Raw genomic sequence first — 19,738 nt, 5'->3', positions numbered from 1 at the left:
CACAAGGGAACTCCCCGTTGGTACTTGTTGCCACTGAGTTTCCTTTTTTCCAGTGGGTTGAACAGTCCAGTTGGAGCGGTCCTCCAACTCTCTCAAAACTTCAAATCCAACTCCTCACTCTTTCTTATGCCAAACAATTCTGCTCTGCCCCAACCGGGGCTCGAGCTTGCATGCCCCAAATCCATCACAGTGAATAAACCATATGTAGTCCTCTGAATGGTAGAACGTACCCTCGTTGGAGGGTAGGATGTGTTTAGAATGCCTCTGCTGTAGTGGCTTGTCAACATACATATTCAAACCAAAAATGGATACAACATTAGCTATATTGGTGCCCCCCCCCATCTCTGGGGGACATTTGGCAATACCTGGAGACATTTTTTTACTGTCATAACTGAGGAGGGTGGTACTTTTGGCATCTAGTAGGTAGAGGTCAGAAATGCTGAGGACCCTACAATGCATAGGACAGCCCCCTAAATCTGCCAACCAGTCCAGCAGGAGCATTTGGACAAGGGGGAGAGGGAAGAGGTGAAGTCTAAGAGGGGGATCCTTCTCGGCCATAGGAAGGCACGTACGTTTAAAAACTTGATCTATTCAAATAAATCTTTAAAAGAGTGATTGTTAGTTGTATTTAACTTTATTTTCATAAAGAGTCATATTTTCATGGAAAGACAGCAAACCTTTCCTTATGATTTTGAGCTTGGAGACAATGTTTCTCAAAGTTTAGAACTGATGAATATCTCAAAATCCAGAGCAAGCCCTCGGCCAAATCTTGGTTCAGCCAGGTGGCCCTGGGCAAGCTATTTGAAATCTTTGGCTTCTCCCTCTAGACTCATATTGCATGTATTTCTCTACTTTCTGATTGTCTGTGAGCTGGCATTCAAGTTCTAAGTCAAACAGTAAGTACGATCTTCCCAAAGCATGCTTCTCAGAGTAGCAGTGATGTTTATGGTCAAGGCCACTTAAAAACATAAACAAGGTCACCAGTTTGAGAGGATGGCATCCATGTCATCATTGTTTTCTTTGTGATTCATAGGATGAATGGGTTCAGTAACCTCCTCCCCCCCCCCCCACCCGTATGCATGATGTCCTTGCTTGGCATGTGAGATGATTTTCGATGGGACGTGAGATGATTCGGGGCACTGTGTCACATAACCTCATGACTCACAAAGAGAAAGGCGTGTTCTCATTCCAATCACTTAATCCTCAGGTCGTGGAGGAAAGCTTAGTCCTGTGCTCTGGGCTCCCAACACTTGCCCTAATCCCTCTCGTTAGCAAGCAGACAGCAGGCATTGGACTCAGAGCCTGGGCAGGTTTAACAGTGCTTGACTAGAATGTAATACCATGTTGTTTCCACTGTTTTTACATTTTTTTCCTTCCCTGCCTTTTAGTGAGTATTGGCTTTCCATTTATGGTAATGATAATACAATTTCTTTGTGGAGGAGGGGATGATGGCGGAAAATCTTTCCTTAAGATAATTTTATTGGAGTACAATGAGCTGATTTAAGAAAAAATAGTAAAAGACTAGATCAGGGGTCAGCCAACTTTTTCTATAAAGGGCCAGATAATAAATATTTTAGGTTTTATGACCCATATGGCTTGTGTTACAGAGTCAACTAGGCCACTCTAGGCTGAAAGCAGCCATAGATAATAGAAACAAGTGGATATGGCCGTGTTCTGATAAAACTTTATTTACAAAAGTCAGAACAGGATTTGGCCTTGGGCTGTAGTCTGCTAACTCATGTACTAGATAATATCCTGGCAATATGACAGAGTAGTTAAGTGCTGGGCTCAGGAGTCAGATTTCTTGGGTTTGAATCTGGCTTTTCTGTTTATAAGCTGTACTCTCTGTGCCTCAGATTCTTTATTTGAGAAATGGAGATAATAATCCTAATTCATAGGATCTTTGTGAGGATTACATGAGTTTACCTAGAATAGTATCTTATACATTGTAAGGACCATGTAAATGTAACATTACTTTTATACACAGATAAGGACAAAAAATCTTGAACGAGATACATTGTTGCTTGGAGGTTGGGAAACACTAAATTTAATAGAAAATTTAATGATGTTTGTTATTATTCCTGAGAATTTATCACCACTCCTTTTAGTGCTTCCTTCAGATCCTGGGGTCTCTAGGGGGTAAATAAAATGGGGATGGATAGAGCTCCATCTGGCTGGCTGAACACTGGAGAACATATGGTCCTGGCTTTGAACAGATAAGCTGACTTCCTCTTCTACAAGGCCTGACTCACTTTGGAAGCAGCAGAGGAAAGCATCTGATGAAGCAGGTGCCACAAATGTTCATAACTAACCTATATCAACTCATGAAATCCATCAGAATGAGCTTGGCTATCCTAGGTAGTTATGTCCCCAGGTGGAAGAAGGTAGGATAAAGATTCACAGACACTTAATCCAAAAAAGGAACATCTTAAACAAAATAGAAGCTTCCTCTCTAACATAGGCTGGGTAGGTAGTCTAGGGTGGCTCTATAGTCCCAGGCTCCTTCTGTTTTGTTGCTCAGTATCTAAAACATTTGGCTTTTACCTTATAGTCCAATACGGCTGCTTCAGCTCCTGCCATCATATTTGCATTCCAGCTAGTGGGAAGGGGGAATGCTAAATGGAAGCCTACAACTTTCCTTCAAAAGCAGGACCCAGAAGTAGCATATATCACTTCTACCTGCATCTCATTGGCCAGAACTCAGTCATATGGCCTCACCTAGCTGCAAAGTGGCAGGTAATGCAATGTTTGGCTTGGTGATCTTGGGCCCATCCAAACATTTTATTATTATAGAACAGTGTTTCTCAACTGGAGATAAGACTAACTTCTTAGTGAGCATTTAGAAATGTATGGGGGAATTTTTGTTTTTTATGATGTCTAGGGAATACTCCTGGAATTTGGTGGGTGGAGGCCAGACGCTGACCTTCCTGAACTACGTGGGACAGTCCCATGCGGTGAGAAATTGTCCCATCCAAAGTGCCGATGGTGCCTCTGTTGAGAAAGACTGCTATGGAAGAAGTGAAAAACAGGCTGGGAGACAATTTGCCACCTGCCATACTTGGTTTACTTACAGTGATCAGAACTGTGCTGAAAAGCAATCTTGTAGAGTTTTTGAGGGTGCAGGCTTGGGTAGCCCTGACTTTGCCAAGTGATCACACTCTCTGTCTTCTCAGTCTCTTCCCAGACAACCACAGACCTTCTCCCAAGAAGATCCAGAACATCCCCTAGCTCTGGTCACCCTGCCCCAATTACTGTTTTTCAAATCTGTGTAGAACTTATTGTCACTCACGTGGAGGAGGGAGCCCATACCCAAGGCACCTGAGAGTGATGCCTCTACAGTTCAGCCTCCATCAGACCCTTCACCCTACTTCCCTTGTCAACCAAATCAATAGAGGTTTTATTGCATCTTTAAAATATCACAAATCCGTCTGAAGAATCATCTTGGCATCTTGTTTCCATAGCTGAACAACTCAGATCTTATTCATCAACCTGCTGAACTGTTTCTTTTTCAGAAACATATATATCATCCCCAGATTTTCTGATATACTTGTTTTTAACTGTTGTGGCTTGCTGAATCAAAGAAGCTGAATTTGATACAAGTTCAATGTCATTTCCTTCAAGAATCAACTCATCTTTCTGGGTTTGAGATATTGAACAAGCAATGCCTGGCCTCATCCAAACGCTGTGGATGTATTTTTCACCCCCCCCCCAAAATTTTGGATTTCCACAAGAGAACCGCTCTACTGAATAATGATATTGATGGGGAGGTAAGCATACACAGACCTTGTCTTGTAACGGAAGCCTAGTGTAACACCCGTGATCATGTTGTGTACATGACTATAGATAGTAGGAACTGTTGCCACTTTCTATTTCCCCACCATTTGTCAACCTGGAGCCTCTTTTTCTTTCAGAGAAGACTGAGTTCTCCATTGATGTGGTTGAAGTCTCTCCTCAGGGTGCCTCTGAGCATCCTTTTAGAGTGATGTTGATGTTTTCTGGAATGTCAACCATCTGATGGCCGAGAATGTCTTCATTCTCGCAGTAGATGTGGCAAGAGGTCCACCTCACTTTGTTGAACCCTAACTATGCATCTCTTCTGGCCCTCCTCTTGCCATCCTATGTCTCCTAAATTCACTCCTTCATTGCATTTTATTTCTGTTAGCATAATATGAAGAATATTTCCAAACATATACAGTCTTTCATAATTACATCTTTATAATCCTTGAAACAAAATATGTTTTTAAAAATTGAAGTATAGTTGATTTACAGTGTTGTGTTGGTTTCTGGTGTACAGCAAAGTGATTCAGTTTATATAGTATATATATTTAAAATCTTTATAAATACATATAGATATATAATCTCTCTACATATATTCTTTTTCATATTTTTTCCATCATGGTTTATTACAGGATATTGAGTATAGTTTCTTGTGCTGTACAGCAGGACCTTATTGTTTATTAAACCAAATACATCACTCTTCTACAATGTTTCTCTTTATATAATCCTCCCCCAAACACTACTCATATAAATATACACTTTGTACTTTTTTATGGGCGATGTCAAACATGTGCCAAAGTAGAAGGAATATGATGATGAACCTATCACCTAGCTTCCATAGTTATCAACCCATGACCAGTGTTGTTTAATCTCTGCTCCTGCCCACTTCTTCCCTCCTGTGTTATTTTGGAGCATATTCTAGATGTGAATGGTATTTTTTGAATGTTGACTAAATCAACTTTTCTGGCTAGTAACTCTGTATCCATATTACATTAGTTTTTCCTTTTTCCTTTTTATTCAACCATTTCTTGTCACCAGCCATATCACACAATCATGATCAATAGCAAGGGTAGTGATGAAGTGAGCCTGAAGACGGTTTTTGATGATCCTTTCCTTTGGATTCTTGGCATCACGTGATAGAGGTGGTAAGTACCTGCCAGTTGGCACCATAATATTCCCTGGATGGATCTCTTGTGGACTTATTGGTACCAAGTGTGCTTCTTAAACCCATGTATATATATATCACATCTTCTTTATCCAGTCCTCTGTTGATGGACCTTTAGAATTGCTTCCATATCTCGGTAAATGCAAATAATGCTGCCATGACAATGGGGTGCATGCATCTTTTTGAATTAGTGTTTTTTTTTTTTTTAAATATATACCCAGGAATGGAATGCTGGATCATATGGTAGTTCTGTTTTTAGTTTTTTTGAGAAACCTCTGTATTGTTTTCCACAGTGGCCACACCAATTTACATTCCCACCAGCAGTGTTTGAGGGATCCCTTTTGTCCACATCCTTATTAACATTTGTCATTTGTGTTCTTTTTGATGATAGCCCTTCTGCCAGGTGTGAGGTGTTATCTCATGGTGGCTTTGATTTGCATTTCCTGGATGATTAGTGATGTTGAGTATCTTTTCATGTGCCTGTTGGCCATCTGCATTTCCTCTTTGGAAAAAATGTCTGTTCAGTTCTTCTACTCAATTTTTAACTAGATTGTTTGTTTTTTTGATGTTGAGTTGTATGAGTTTTTTGCATATGTTGGATATTAACCCCTTATTGGTCATATCATTTGGAAATATTTTCTCCCATTCAGTATGTTGTCTTTTCATTTTGCGGATGGTTTCCTTTGTTGTGCAAACACTTTTAAGTTTAATTAGGTACCATTTATTTATTTTTGCTTTTATTTCCTTCACTTTAGAGATGGAGTCAAAAAGCATTGCTATGATTGTGTCAAAGAGAGTTTTGTCTATAATTTCATCTGGGAGTTTTGTGATATCAGGTCTTACCTTTAGGTCTTTAATCCATCTCAAGTTTATTTTTGCATATAGTGTTAGAGAATGTTCTAATTTCATTCTTACATGTAGCTATCTGGTTTTCCCAGCATCACGTATTGAAGAAACTCTATAAGAATCTTGATAATTAGGAGTTCCCATCGTGACTCAGTGGTTAATGAATCTGACTAGGAACCGTGAGGTTGTGGGTTCAATCCCTGGCCTTGCTCAGTGGGTTAAGGATCCAGCGTTGCCATGAGCTGTGGTGTAGATCACAGACATGGCTCGGATCCTGCGTTGCTGTGGCCCTGTCGTAGGCTGACAGCTACAGCTCTGATTGGACCCCTAGCCTGGGAACCTCCATGTGTGGCAGGAGCAGCTCTAGAAAAGGCAAAAAGACAAAAAAAAAAAAAGAATCTTGATAATTAATAACCCAGAAAAGATTTCATGGTAAAAAAAAAAAAAAGCCTGCAAAACATTGGGTTAAAAACGGTTCTTTGCTGTAGGACTTCTTAGAACCTTTAATATCCTAATGATGTTGGGAGGTTCCAAGAGAGGGTTAGCAAGGGATTTGCCCCACCTAATTTTACCCCTAGGACTCTTATTTTTAACACCACATCTCACAGGACCACTGCTTTGGGGAATGGGTATCCAGCAATGCCCCTTGAATCATCTATTCAAGTATCCTAGAGAAAGAATGTAGCTTATTGCCATATTGACTTCTGTTGAGATGAGGAAACTTGAGATGTTAGAGAAAGTGCATCAGTGGATCAAGTATAGGGTGAGGTTGGCATCCTTTTCTGTAGAATGCTGGTATCCAGCAAAACCCCACTTGATGGCTGCTACTGTTCCTAAGCATTGGCATATTGTTAGTTTTAGGGAGACCAGATGGCAAGTGATCACAGCCTTTAGGGAATGAGACTGATCTAGTTTAACCACCCTCCCCTACTCCCACCCATACCTTTATTTAATAGCTATGTGTTCTTGGGCAATCGCCTCAACCACTCTGAGCCTCTGTTAAGAAACTGATCCCAAGGCAAGAATTTCTGTGTAAGTGGTTTATTTGGGAGTTGTGATGCCAGAAGAGTGTGGGAAGGGAAAGTCATTAAGATGGGGACAGCATTAAGCTAGTCTCCATAGTGAACTGGGAGTGGTAGATAGAAGGCTACCTCCTGGCTAGGGGTGGGACTGATGCCCTGGCACTTCCTGCTCCACTTGCTGACCAGAGTGGCTTCTGTAGTTCTGTCAAAAACCCCACAGAGATGCAGATGTTGGCAGTGGGAAATGTCTGGAAGACACAGACGGGCTAATGTCCAAGGATCAGTTCCAGCCCCACAACCAGATCCGCACACATCGTGCTGAGCCGTACCGCTGGCTTAAGTGGGGATGGGACTCAGAAGGGCTCAGCATGGCACGTGGTGACAGTCATAACATCTGCTGGTTATTAGGTACTGACTGTTGTACCAGGCACATGACTGAGTTTTCACAACAGCTCAAGCAACTCTGGGCAATTATCTTCATTCTACAATTGAGGAAATGGAAGCTCAGAGAGGTTTGGTACACATCAGAGGTCACACAGCAAGGAGTAGTGGAGCAACTGCTCAGAGTCAGGCTCTGGTTAAAGGCTATGACCTCAACTACTACACTACACAGCCTCATTACATATGACACGTGGTACAGATGCCCATTCATTGTCCTTCCTCTTTTTTTCCCTTTCCTCTTTTCCACCTTCCTTCCTCTGCTCCCTCCTCCCTCTCGCATCCTCTCTTCTCTCGCTTTTCTTAGGATAGTTATCCTGGTGCACTCAAGGCCCAATATATATTTTTTGAATTGAATAGCACCACAGTTTGGAGCAATAGATGCTTAGTTCACTAAATTTTGATTGAATCAACTGTCAGAAAGATCAGAATTCGTGCAAGTTCTGCAGAGGTAGGGGATTATGGCCATGGAATTTAGTACCCTTTGCAAATCTCAGTAACTTCCTGAGATTCTCTAAGGAACAAGGAGTGGAGGAGCATGAAGAATGATGAACGTGCCAAGTGGGAGTCCTTTAGTCTCTGATGTCTCCTTCTCAGTGCTGTAGATTTCCTCTCCTTTTCTTTGCCAGTTTTTCTCTCTCCTTTTCAGCATTCTCCCTCCCTCCAGCTTCCCAGCATGGCTGGTGGGAAAAAAATAACTGCAGTGCAAATGCTGTCATTCTTGATGGGGCATTTGTATGTCTGGGGCATGGAAAGTGGCTGGGTAACATTGAACAGTCCAACATTGACAAAGAGGTCTGGGTGCAGTTAAGTTAGAGCACGTTCTGTTTCCCGTGCATTTAGAATTGTTCGACTATAAATCTACTAATCAGACATGATAAATGTCTGGTTGCAGCCATGGGCTAGCATTTGCATCAGAGAAAGCAAATTTTGAAAAGGTCACCATTTAATTTTTGCCTCTTGCAGCCAGCCTGCACCTTGGCTCTATTAAATTCAAACCTACGCAATAAATTCACTGTTCGCTTGTTTACTTTACTCTAGTGAGCATCTTTCAGGATTCTGGCTACTGCTGGAAACAGCATGCTTTAAGTGACCTGGGTCAGAGAAGAGTGTTACATGTGTTTGAAAGTGGAGGTTAGACCCTTAATCTCAGAGAAAGGCTAGAAATTGTGGAGATCTATGATTATATTGTTAGGAGACAGGTAAATGGATTCTTGTATGGATTGAAATGTGGTAAAGTACAGCTATCCTCATGCACTCATTCATTCAGCCAGGATTAGGTGAGCACATAACAGGAGCCGGGCACTAAAGGGTTTATATTTATTATTGACTCAGTTAATCTTTGCAATAATCCAACACAGTAGGTTCTAATATTATTCTAATTTTCCAGGTGAGGAAATGGAGGCACAGAGAGATTAAATGACTTGCCCAAGGTTGCATAGCCTGTAAGTGATGGAGCTGGGACTCAAACCCAAGGTGTTTGGCTTCCAAGCATGTGTGCTCTTCTCTGCTCCTTGCTTAATTCAGTGGCAGCACTAATGAATAAGACAGACAGAGTCTGCTCTCAAGGATTACCTTCTCTGTAAATAACAAAATATTATTTAATTCCCTGAGTATATAATTCTGGTTTCTATCATTTGTTTCATTGTAATGCTAGGCACTGCGCTTCACATTTACTATGTTTTTCTATTCCTTGCAATAACCCAGTGAGGTAGGAATTTTTATCCAGAAGGTGAGGAAACTGAAACTCAGAGAGGTTAAATTAAATCGTCAAGTCATACATTTAGAGGGGTGCCAGCTTTAGCAAATAAAAATATAGGGTACTCAGTTAAATTTGAATTTTTGATGGCAGATCATTTTAAAGTATAATTATGTTGCATGAAATATCTGGGAGTATACTTACCCCAATAATTCTTTAGAGTTATTTGTTGTTTATCTAAAATCCAGTTTAACTGGGTGTTCTGTGTTTTGTCAGACAATATGCACATTCAATATATGGCACATTGGGGTTCAGTCGCGGGTCTTTCTGATTCTAAATTTTTCACTTGGCCAATTGGGGTCAAGAAGAATGATTCCAAATGTGGTTTTAACCTTGAGCTTCACTAGTTGCTTTGGTCCACAATTTACCTGTAAATTTTGATAGAGCAGATAATAGTAATAATAATAATAGTAATAATATAATAATAATATACTCATCCAGTACTTAGTATATGCCAGGCATTATTCTAAGATTTTCAATTATTTGGCTCATTTAATACTCACTAATTTCATGAGATATATTCCATTATTATCCCATTTTCTAGCAGTGGTTTTCAGTCGGGAGTGATTTTGCTCCCCGGGGACATTTGGCAACATCCAGAGGCAGTTTTCAGTTGTCTCAAGGGAGTACTACTGGCCTGTGCTCTGCAGAGGCCAGGAATGTTGCTAAACATCCTACAGTGAACAGGAGAGCCCTTCCCCCACCACAGAGATTGACCTGGCCCCAAACATCAATAGCTCCAAGGTTGATAAGTCCTGTACTAGAAGAACTTCAGGCATAGAGAGGTTTGGTAACTTGTCCACATTCACACAGCTCGTCAATGGACTATGTGAGATTTGAACCAAATCAACCTGGTTCTGGGATCTGGGTACCTAACCCAACTTACAGGTAAGGCTCAAAGATTGCACTACCAAGGTCCCACAACCAGTCAATAGCAAGGTAGAACCACAACTCCTATATGTTTTTGTTTTCCTGTTTTTTTTTTTTAAACACAACTCCTATTTCTTGATTTCTAATTCATTCCTCTCTCTACCCTCAAGCACCATTATCCATAATTTCCCAACCAGTAGCTCGAGCATCTGTGTGTTTGTGTCATACTTATTTCAAAGTAGATTTTAAAGTTGACCCATTTTTTGTTTGATCTGTTTATTGATCCATTTATTCAGCCAACATTTCCCAAGCACCTACTATATGCCCAACCCCTGCTTGGTTAGTGAAGATACAAAGACAAGATATAGTTTCCACCACTGGGGGTTTTAAAAGTCCAGGCACATGTTCCATTCAGTTTAATATTCTATGATTCTAGGCTTATTTGCATTCATGCTTGTTTTAGGCAGGATTTCCGCAGAAGTACACCCTGAGATTTGGTACAGGTGTTCTATTTGGGAGGTGATCTCAGGAAAACACAGGGTGTGGAGGGTTGGCATATGAGAGGAAGTCAGTAAAGGGTGAGGCATTAGGCTGATACACTGTAGGTGATTGGAGCCTGGAGCTCCATTCTGCGGAGGACTCTGGGAGACAGCAGAGAATACAAGCCTCAGAGTTGTCCCATCTGAGAGATGAGGAAGCTGAGGTGTTTATTCTCTAACACAATCTCTCCTTCTGAATTGATCGGGCTACATTAACTCCCTTTCGTTTCTGACCTGCCCTGTAAATGGGCCAAGAGAAGCCCTCAGATGCACAGTGAGAAGAGCATGCCGTCTGACAAGTTCCTAGGGGATATGGATGAACACTGACAGTCTCTGAACAACAGATTTGATTGAGCACCTACTATGTGCCAGGGACTTTCCAACATTAGCTTATTCTTCTGAACTCCACCAAAGATCCTCAACTCATTATCTTCCACAGCTTTTTCTCTGTCCTTGCTCATCCTCAGCTTTAGTTTGCTGTGTAGGTGAGGTAAATATCCACAAAAAACTATCACAAGTGGGGAAGAGCTTCCCTCTCCACTAGGAGATAGGTGTGTTACCCTGAGTAATGGATTTACTGCAAGGAGGAACCTTGTTTAAAAATGAAGTCAGCACAGAGAAAAGCAGAATCATGACCAGGGAAAGACTAAGCTTTGGTCATATTATTTGAGTGCCTGGATCCAGCTTTACCTGAAGCAAAAGACTCCTGGTCATTTTATAACAGAAATGATAAATTCTCATTTGGTTTTTTTTATTTTAGGGGGGCTGTTCAGATATAACCTAAAGTCGTTCTACCCATAAGTCAAGTATAGAGATATTGTAGAGCTGCAAAAATGAAGTTTACGAGATCTAGAATTTGAAATGATTATTCCTGGATCAAACTACAAGACATCACTAATTTATTTTTATTTTTATTTTTTTGCCTTTTTAGGGCCACACCCATGGCATATGGAGGTTCCCAGGCTAGGGGTCGAATCAGAGCTGCAGCTGCCGGCCTACCCCACAGCCACAGCAACACCAGATCGGAGCTGCATATTTGACCTACACCATAGATCACTGCAACGCCAGATCCTTAACCCACTGAGTGAGGCCAGGGATCAGACCCACGTCCTCATGGGTCTGTTGGGTTCATTAACCACTGAGCCACCACGGGAACTCCAATCACTAATTTTAATGTCACCCCAGATTGCTTTGAGACCATAATGAAGGGTCATAATGTCTAGTATCAATCACTATGTCTGAGTTTCTGCCTGCTGGTTTCTTTGTTTTGTCAAGAGATGTTCTTATCTCTGTGGCTTTTCCTGGCTTCTCTGGATATAGATTGTCCAAGCCCTTTATTGGTCTACTCAGTTTATTGCCAGAAAGCCTTGTTGTTCTCTGAAAGGTGTGCTTTAAACACTTGAGCAAAGCACTTGAACTGTGTTTTAAGACTTTTATCCCAACTGAAAAAAATTCTGCAAGCAGTGCTTGAACTAAATTGGGATCTCACTTTTGAGGAGGCAGGTGTATGATGTTTCAAAGCAGAGAGAGCTCTCCTCTGCAAATTTCATCTTTCCATTCCAGCTGGAGCTTGAATTGCCATCCTTGGGGGTAAATCACATCTGGTTTAGATTTCATAGTATGGCTCTTAAGTATCTTCATGGAATTGTTCAAAGATTGCAATTGCTTCCAGTAGGCCTGATTCATAAGCCCATGGCTGCAACAGCTGCTCTCTGAATCAACTTGTAAGTAACAGTGGAGTTTTGAATGGAGGGAGCAGGCAGTCTATGGACAGTCAAGGGAGGCAGTTTTATAGAAAAGTAGTGAAATACAAGGGCATCCACCCCAGGTTCGAATCCCTGCTCTGGCACTAGCTGTGAGCCCTTGGACACTTTTCATATCGTCTCTGAGCTTCATCTTCCTCTCTGTAAAATGAGGTTAATAACAGTGCCTGCCTCATGAGTTGCTGTGAAGATTAAATTTGGTAATAAATGTCCAATACTTAGCCCAGTAGCAGAACTCTGATACCCTGTGCTGTGCTGTGGGTGCATAGTAAATCCTCAATAAAAATTTTAGCTATTTGTTAACAAGTGCTGGAGGGGCTGTGGAGAAAAGGGAACCCTCCTGCACTGTTGGTGGGAATGTAAACTGGTACAGCCACTATGGAGAACAGTTTGGAGATACCTTAGAAATCTATACATAGAACTTCCATATGACCCAGCAATCCCACTCTTGGGCATCTATCCGGACAAAACTCTCCTTAAAAGAGAGACATGCACCCGCATGTTCATTGCAGCACTATTCACAATAGCCAGGACATGGAAACAACCCAAATGTCCATCGACAGATGATTGGATTCGGAAGAAGTGGTATATATACACAATGGAATACTACTCAGCCATAAAAAAGAATGACATAATGCCATTTGCAGCAACATGGATGGAGCTAGAGACTCTCATACTGAGTGAAATGAGTCAGAAAGACAAAGACAAATACCATATGATATCACTCATAACTGGAATCTAATATCCAGCACAAAGGAACATCTCCTTAGAAAAGAAAATCATGGACTTGGAGAAGAGACTTGTGGCTGCCTGATGGGAGGGGGAGGGAGTGGGAGGGATCGGGAGCTTGGGCTTATCAGACACAACTTAGAATAGATTTACAAGGAGATCCTGCTGAATAGCATTGAGAACTTTGTCTAGATACTCATGTTGCAACAGAAGAAAGGCTGGGGGAAAAATGTAATTGTAATGTATACATGTAAGGATAACCTGACCCCCTTGCTATACAGTGGGAAAATTAAAAAATTAAAAAAAATTTTTTTAGCTATTTGTATCAATCAGAATGATTTTATTGGGACCAAAAAAAAAATCATGATTCATCTGACTTACTAAGAAAAATTTATTATCTCAAAAAACAGTGATTCCATGGTTAATTCAGCACCTTGTTAATTTCACCAAGGACCAGTGTTCTTCTCACATTTCTGCTCTGCCATTCTACTGTCTTTTTTTCCCCCTGGGGTCTTTAGAATATTTATCTTTTTTTAAAGATTTTTATTTTTTCTATTATAGTTTATTTACAATGTTCTGTCAATTTCTGCTATACGGCAAAGTGACCCAGTCATATAAACATACACACACACACACATATATACACAAAAAGAGTATATACACACATTCTTTTTCTCACATTATCCTCCATCATGTCCATCACATGGCCTTGTACTATTCAGCAGGATCTCATTGCTTATCCACTCCAAATGCAATAGTTTGAATCCAGTAACCCCAAACTCCCAGTCCATCTGGCTCCCTACCCACCCCACAAACCTGGAAACCACAAGTCTGTTCTCTAAGTACATGAGTTTGTTTCTTTTCTGTAGATAGGTTCATTTGTGCAATATATTAGATTCCAGATATAAGTGATACCATTTGGTATTTGTCTCTCTCTTTCTGACTTACTTCACTTAGTATGAGAGTCTCTAGTTCCATCCATGTTGCTACAAATGGCATTATCTTGTTCTTTTTTTGGCTGAATTGTATTCCATTGTGTGTATATTCACACACGCACATGTACACACATATCTTCCTAATCCATTCATCTGTTGATGGACATTTAGGTTGTTGCCATGTCTTGGCTATTATGAATAGTGCTGCAATGAACATGGGGGTGCATATATCTTTTTCAATAAAAGTTTTGTCTGGATGCATACCCAGGAGTGGGATTGCTGGGTCATATGGTAGTTCTGTATTTAATTTACCTCCAAACTGTATTCCATAGTGGTGGTACCAATTTACATTCCCACCAACAGCATAGGAGGGTTCCCTTTTCTCTCTCTCCAGCATTTGTTATTTGTTGACCTGTTAATGATGGCCATTCTGACTGGTGTAAGGTGGTACCTCATTGTCATCCTGTTGTCTTAATGTCAATAGCCCCAGTGGTCACAGGATGGCTCTCCCAGTTCTAGATGCCATTTTCAGATGCAAATTAATATTCAGTCATGGAATAAGTTCCATTTTCTTTTGTGTGTGTTTCTCTCTCTCTCTCTCTCTTTTTTTTTTGTTTTTGTTTTTTTAGGGCCATACCCACGGCATATGGAGGTTCCCAGGCTAGGGGTCTAATCAGAGCTGCTGCTGCCGGCCTACACCACAGCCACAGCAACACCAGATCTGAGCTGTGTCTGTGACCTACACCACAGCTCATGGCATCACTGGATCCTTAACCCACTGAGCAAGGCCAGGGATCAAACTCGCAACCTCATGCTTCCTAGTCAGATTCATTTCCACTGCGCCACGACGGGAACTCTGTGCGTCTCTTTTAGAGAGCAAAAAAAGGCCTTTCTCTGAAAACCCCAGCAGACTTCTCCCTACAACTCACTGGCTAGAACTGCATTGCATGCCTAAGCCCAGCAAAGGGAATGGAACCAGAATGGTGATCCTGGAAGGGGGTCATTTTTACCCAAGAACTTGTGGCAGGTTGCATTTTCCAAGTTTTACAGCAGTATCTTCCATCTCAGATACTCTTCTCAGGATGGGATTTTGATGGTCTCTTTGTTGAGTGGCAGTGTCTAGGTTTTTTCCCTTTGAATCTGGGTAAGCTTGTCACTATGGCAGAATGAAACCTTATATGACTTTTGAGGCTGGGTTATAAAAACCCAATAGCTTCATCTTGTTTTCTTTGAAATGCTTGCTCTTAAAACCTAGTCCCCGGCCCAGATTCTGGTCTGCCACTTCTTAGATATGAAATCTTAGATAATTTCCTTAAGTTCCCTTAGCCTCAGTTTCCTCATCTGTAAAACGGGAAGAAAAATATCTATCTTGTGAGTATTAAATATGAAAGCTCTGCAGAGGGGCATGTGATGGGCTCACAACAAATGCCAGATTCCTTTCCCCTTGGGGAGTAAAGTTCAAGAACCTGACAAATTTGCCTATTTGGGACATTTGATTCCTTCATGAGAATTGGTAAACGAGGTATATAATTTCTTGCTGAGAGATGTGGACACTTTGAGAGAAGATGGAAAGGAGAAAGTTTAGCAAATTTAAAAAATTTTAAAAATTGTTGTAAAATACACATCGCATAAATTTTTCCATTTTTGCCATTTAAGTATACAGCTCAGCAGTGGCCAGTACATTCAGTGTTATGTAACCAGCCTCAGAAATTCTTTCATCTTGCAAGACTGAAACTGTGCCCATTTAACAGCAACCCTCAAGCTCACAATTTCCTGTAATTTCTCACTGAGTCTCTCCGTACCTGTCCTCATTTCATATTGGTCTTTCACTCTGGACAGGGCGCTCTGTGAGCACCAAGTCTGTACTTTGTCTTGGGCATCACTATATCCTGAAGGCCCAGACGATGTTGAGCATGTAGTAGGTACTCAGCACATAGTAGGTCTCTGCTGAGAGGATGAATGGGTGCTTGAACGGGAGTGGGAGGGGACTGGGAAATGGGTTATACTGTTTTTTCAGAAGTCTAGAAAGGAGTTCCTGTTGTGGTGCCGCGGAAACGAATCCGACTAGGAACCATGAGGTTGTGGGTTCGATCCCTGGCCTCGCTCCCTGGGTACAGGATCCAGCGTTGCTGTGAGCTGTGGTGTAGGTCGCAGACGTGGCTCAGATCCCGCGTTGCTGTGGCTGTGGTATAGGCCAGTGGCTACAGCTCCAATTCGACCCCAGCCTGGGAACCTCCATATACCAAGGGTGTGGCCCTAAAAGAAAAAAAAAAAAAAGTCTAGAAAGAACGATAAAAAGAGTTTATCCTGCCAAAGTGGTGTGAAGGGAATGAAGGTGGGATGCACAAGACTGTGGCAATGTCAGGGTCTGGATTTTGTGTGCTTTGTGCCTGGGGGATCTAGAAGGGCAGCTAATGAAAGAGGCATGAATTTCTCCCCCATCACCTCCCCCCAGACTCAGGAGCTTTTTAAACTCATGCAGAAAGCAAGCACCCCTGGGAACCTCAGCAGGCTTTCAAAATTAAATTTATTTTCTATTTGATGCTTCAAAGTTGGAAAGATCCAAAACTCAACTAGTTATTATTTCCCCTGAAAATCAGAGATGACTGTGTGAGTTAAGCACATGGATCTTCTAAGCACAGTGATTGAGGGTTCCCAGCTTGGAGTCAGACAGAAGTGGGGTGAAATCTGACTGGGTAGTTTCCCAGCTGTGTGATGCAACAAGCCATGCCACCTTCCTGGGCCTTCATTTCCTCACCTTGAGAATAGGAATAATTATCCTATCTCAGAGAGTAGTTAAGTCTTTGCCGCATGTGGGACAACTACTTCATTGATTCCCACAGCACCCCTATGAGTAGGTATTATTCCCGTCTCATTTGGCCAACAAGGAAATTGAAGCATACACAGAGAGGGTAAATATCTGGCTCAAGATCACACAGCTAGCTGGTGGTAGAGCCAGGACTGGAACCCAGGAGTTCTGGTTTCAAAGCTTGGGCTCTGTCCTGTACTACCTCTGTGATACAAAGAAGGAGGAGTTAAAGCTTTTTCTTTTTTTTTTAATTTAAGAAAAATATTGAATGCGAATGGGAGATTTCCTTAGGCAAGAACCATATCTATTTTATTCTTGGAGGTAAATCTTGTATCTAGGCCAGGGGTTGGCAAACTATGGTCTATGGGCCAGATGCCTGTTTTTGAAAATAAAGGTTTAGAGCACACCCATGCCTGTTCGCTCATGTCTTTTCTCCAGTTGCCTTCTCTTCTTCCTCTAGAGGCAGAGTTGAGAAGTTCTGACAGAGACCATATATCCTGCAAAGCCTAAAATATTTGCCATCTGGCCCCTTCCAGAAATTTGCTGTCCCCTGCTCTAGCTTAGCACCTGGGTTACTGGGCATGTGGCCGACTCTCAATAAATAGTTGTGCAATGGGTGAACTAAAATTAAATGCATGCAGATACCAAAGGTCTGTTTCTTCCTTTGAGGAAGGCTGGTTATCACTAGTCATTATTGTCAGCAGGCTTTTCCCAGCCCCTGCTCCGGAGAACCCCTAGAGGCAGGTACAGCCAGCCCCATGATTCTGGGGGAGAAATGATGGCTCAGGGTGAAAGGTGACTTACCCAGGTTCACAGATAATGAACAGTGGCAGAACTGGGATTCAAAGGCAGGACTGGCCCCTGATCTTGACACTGGGAGTGTCAACAGATACATTCACTGTCTTGGGGTGGGAGTGGCTCAGAAAACCCAGGACAAAGTAAACTGTAAGCTGTGTCATCCACCATGCAGAGAGTACCTCCTGTCTGAGATGCATAGTGAGAAAGCTTTAATCACAGTATTGTCCATTCCTGGCAGCAGCAGGACCATTGAAACATGGCCTAGTTAAGAATGCCTTAAGAATATAGCCTCATGTGATGGAGGAGCTACAGATTAAAACTTGGTTAATGTGACGATCCAGCTACCCCCTTGTACTTCATTACTGTATGAGTTTCCTATGGCTGCTGTAACAAATTACCACAAATGTTGTAGTTTAAAACAATACGAATGTATTCTTCTAAATTCTGGAGGTGAGAAGAATGAAAGCAAGGACTTACCGAAAACTGAAACCAAGGACTAAAATCAAGATGTCACTAGGGGTGGTTCCTGCTGCAGGCAGGATCCAGGGGAGAATCCATTCCTTGCCTCTTCCAGCTGCTAGAGGCTGCTCCTGGCCCCTTCCTCCATCTTCAAAGCCAACAATGCAGCATATTCTTTTCTCTGTGACCTCCTGCCTCCCTTTTATAAGGGCTTTGTAATTACATTGGGTTCACCTAAAAAAGTCCAGGGATATTTTCTCTCCATCCCAAAATCCTTAATTTAATTTTATCTGCAAAGTCTTTTTGCCATAGAAAGTAACATATCCATAGGTTCCACAGATTAGGGTGCAGATATCTTTGGGGGGCAGAATTATTATTCACTCCACTGCAATTACCTAGTGTCCTTCAAAAGCCCATTGGATGGGAGTTCCCGTTGTGGCGCAGCAGAAACGAATCCATGAGGGTTCGAGTTCGGTCCCTGGCCTTCCTCAGTGGGTTGGGAATCTGGTATTGATGTGAGCTGTGGCATAGGTCTTAGATCAGCTTGGATCCCGCATTGCTGTTGCTGCGGTGTAGCCTGGCAGCTGTAGCTGTGATGCGACCCCTAGCTTGGGAACTTCCATATTCTGTGAGTGCAGCCCTAGAAAGAAAGAAAGACAGAAAGAAGCCTATTGGATGGATCAGGTTCCCACTTGAGAATCCATCTTGCCAGTTCAGGACCTGCAAGAGGCAGATGTTAGGAGACAATGAGGGGGGTGAGTGCTTGTGAGGGGTGAAGAGGAGACAGGGCAGGAATAGAGTGTGATATGGGTCTGACACCTGTGAAAAGGGAGGAGCAGGAAGGAAGGTTGAGTGGGAAGAGTCTGAGACTCTGGTGCAGCCATGAGAAAGTCAGGGCCAGGCTGATGGGGAGCCCTGGAGCAAGGCTTGCCTGTCAAGGAGTCCTGTGTCTCTCTTGAGTGGCCCAGCTGTACTACTGTCACTGTGCTCAGTCAGAGGCTGGGAGCAGCCCTGGAAATGTGGGTCTCTGGAGTCTCTTGAAGGTGCAGCAGCTGGAGGCTATCAGCCAATCACACTCTGCAGATGAGCTTCCTTTTTCTCTACCTTAAAAACATCAAATGCAGGGTAAGGTCTGGCTGTTTGAATTGTCCTTGTCCTGGCAGGAGAAACAATACTCCCTGGAGAGTTGAAGTGTCAAAAGGAACCAGCTGCCTGTTAGCTGTGTGACTTTGGAAAAGTGGCATCCCCTCTCTGAGCCTCTGTTTTCTCATCTCTAATATTCATTCCACTTCCAAGATTCATTTTTTGCTGATTGTCTGCCAGCTGCCACTTGAGTGTCTCAGGATTTGGCAAGGAACAGGACAGATGCGGTCCCTGTCCTCATGTTGCAGATGGCTGGCAGGAGTCCCAACCTGCAGGGTTGTTCTGTGACAGATGTGGAGATCATTTTGTAAATGGCCAGGTCTTAGCTGCCTGATCCCTTTTTCTAACACTAGAGGGTTCATATCTCATTATTTTGGGAACTACTAATTCTAGGCCATGGGGAGCTCTGAAGTGCACATTTAGCCACAGATTAGCTTTGGTTCTTCCAGAGCCCAGGATACACCAAAAGTCAAGGCATCTGAGTGTGTTACACTTACACATGCCAGTTTTTTTTTTCTGGTTCAAATTTCATGCTTAATGAATGGAAGTTATGCTTCCCTTAGCCTCCCTTAGCCTGTCTTTCCTGAAGATGTCTCTTTAAAATCTGCTCCATTTCATCAATATGCTATTATTCTACTATCTTAAGCCATTTTGGGGTTAAGAATGTGGGTTTTAGAGCAAGACGG

General features: G+C 42.2%; 1 protein-coding gene and 1 pseudogene across 1 annotated transcript in view; one reads left to right on the top strand and one right to left on the bottom strand.

Moving 5' to 3' along the window:
* The window catches only part of RPH3A (rabphilin 3A), a 293,276-nt gene that overhangs the window by 51,163 nt on the left and 222,375 nt on the right, over nucleotides 1-19,738 (top strand). The window lies entirely within an intron of this gene.
* LOC125116931 (60S ribosomal protein L9-like) overlaps nucleotides 3,478-19,738 on the bottom strand; it is a 121,509-nt pseudogene continuing 105,248 nt past the window's right edge.

Source organism: Phacochoerus africanus, chromosome 15 (assembly GCF_016906955.1).
Source record: "Phacochoerus africanus isolate WHEZ1 chromosome 15, ROS_Pafr_v1, whole genome shotgun sequence".
Lineage (NCBI taxonomy): Eukaryota > Metazoa > Chordata > Mammalia > Artiodactyla > Suidae > Phacochoerus > Phacochoerus africanus.
Note: the sequence above shows the minus strand (reverse complement) of the source record. Positions and strands in the feature narration are given on the sequence as shown.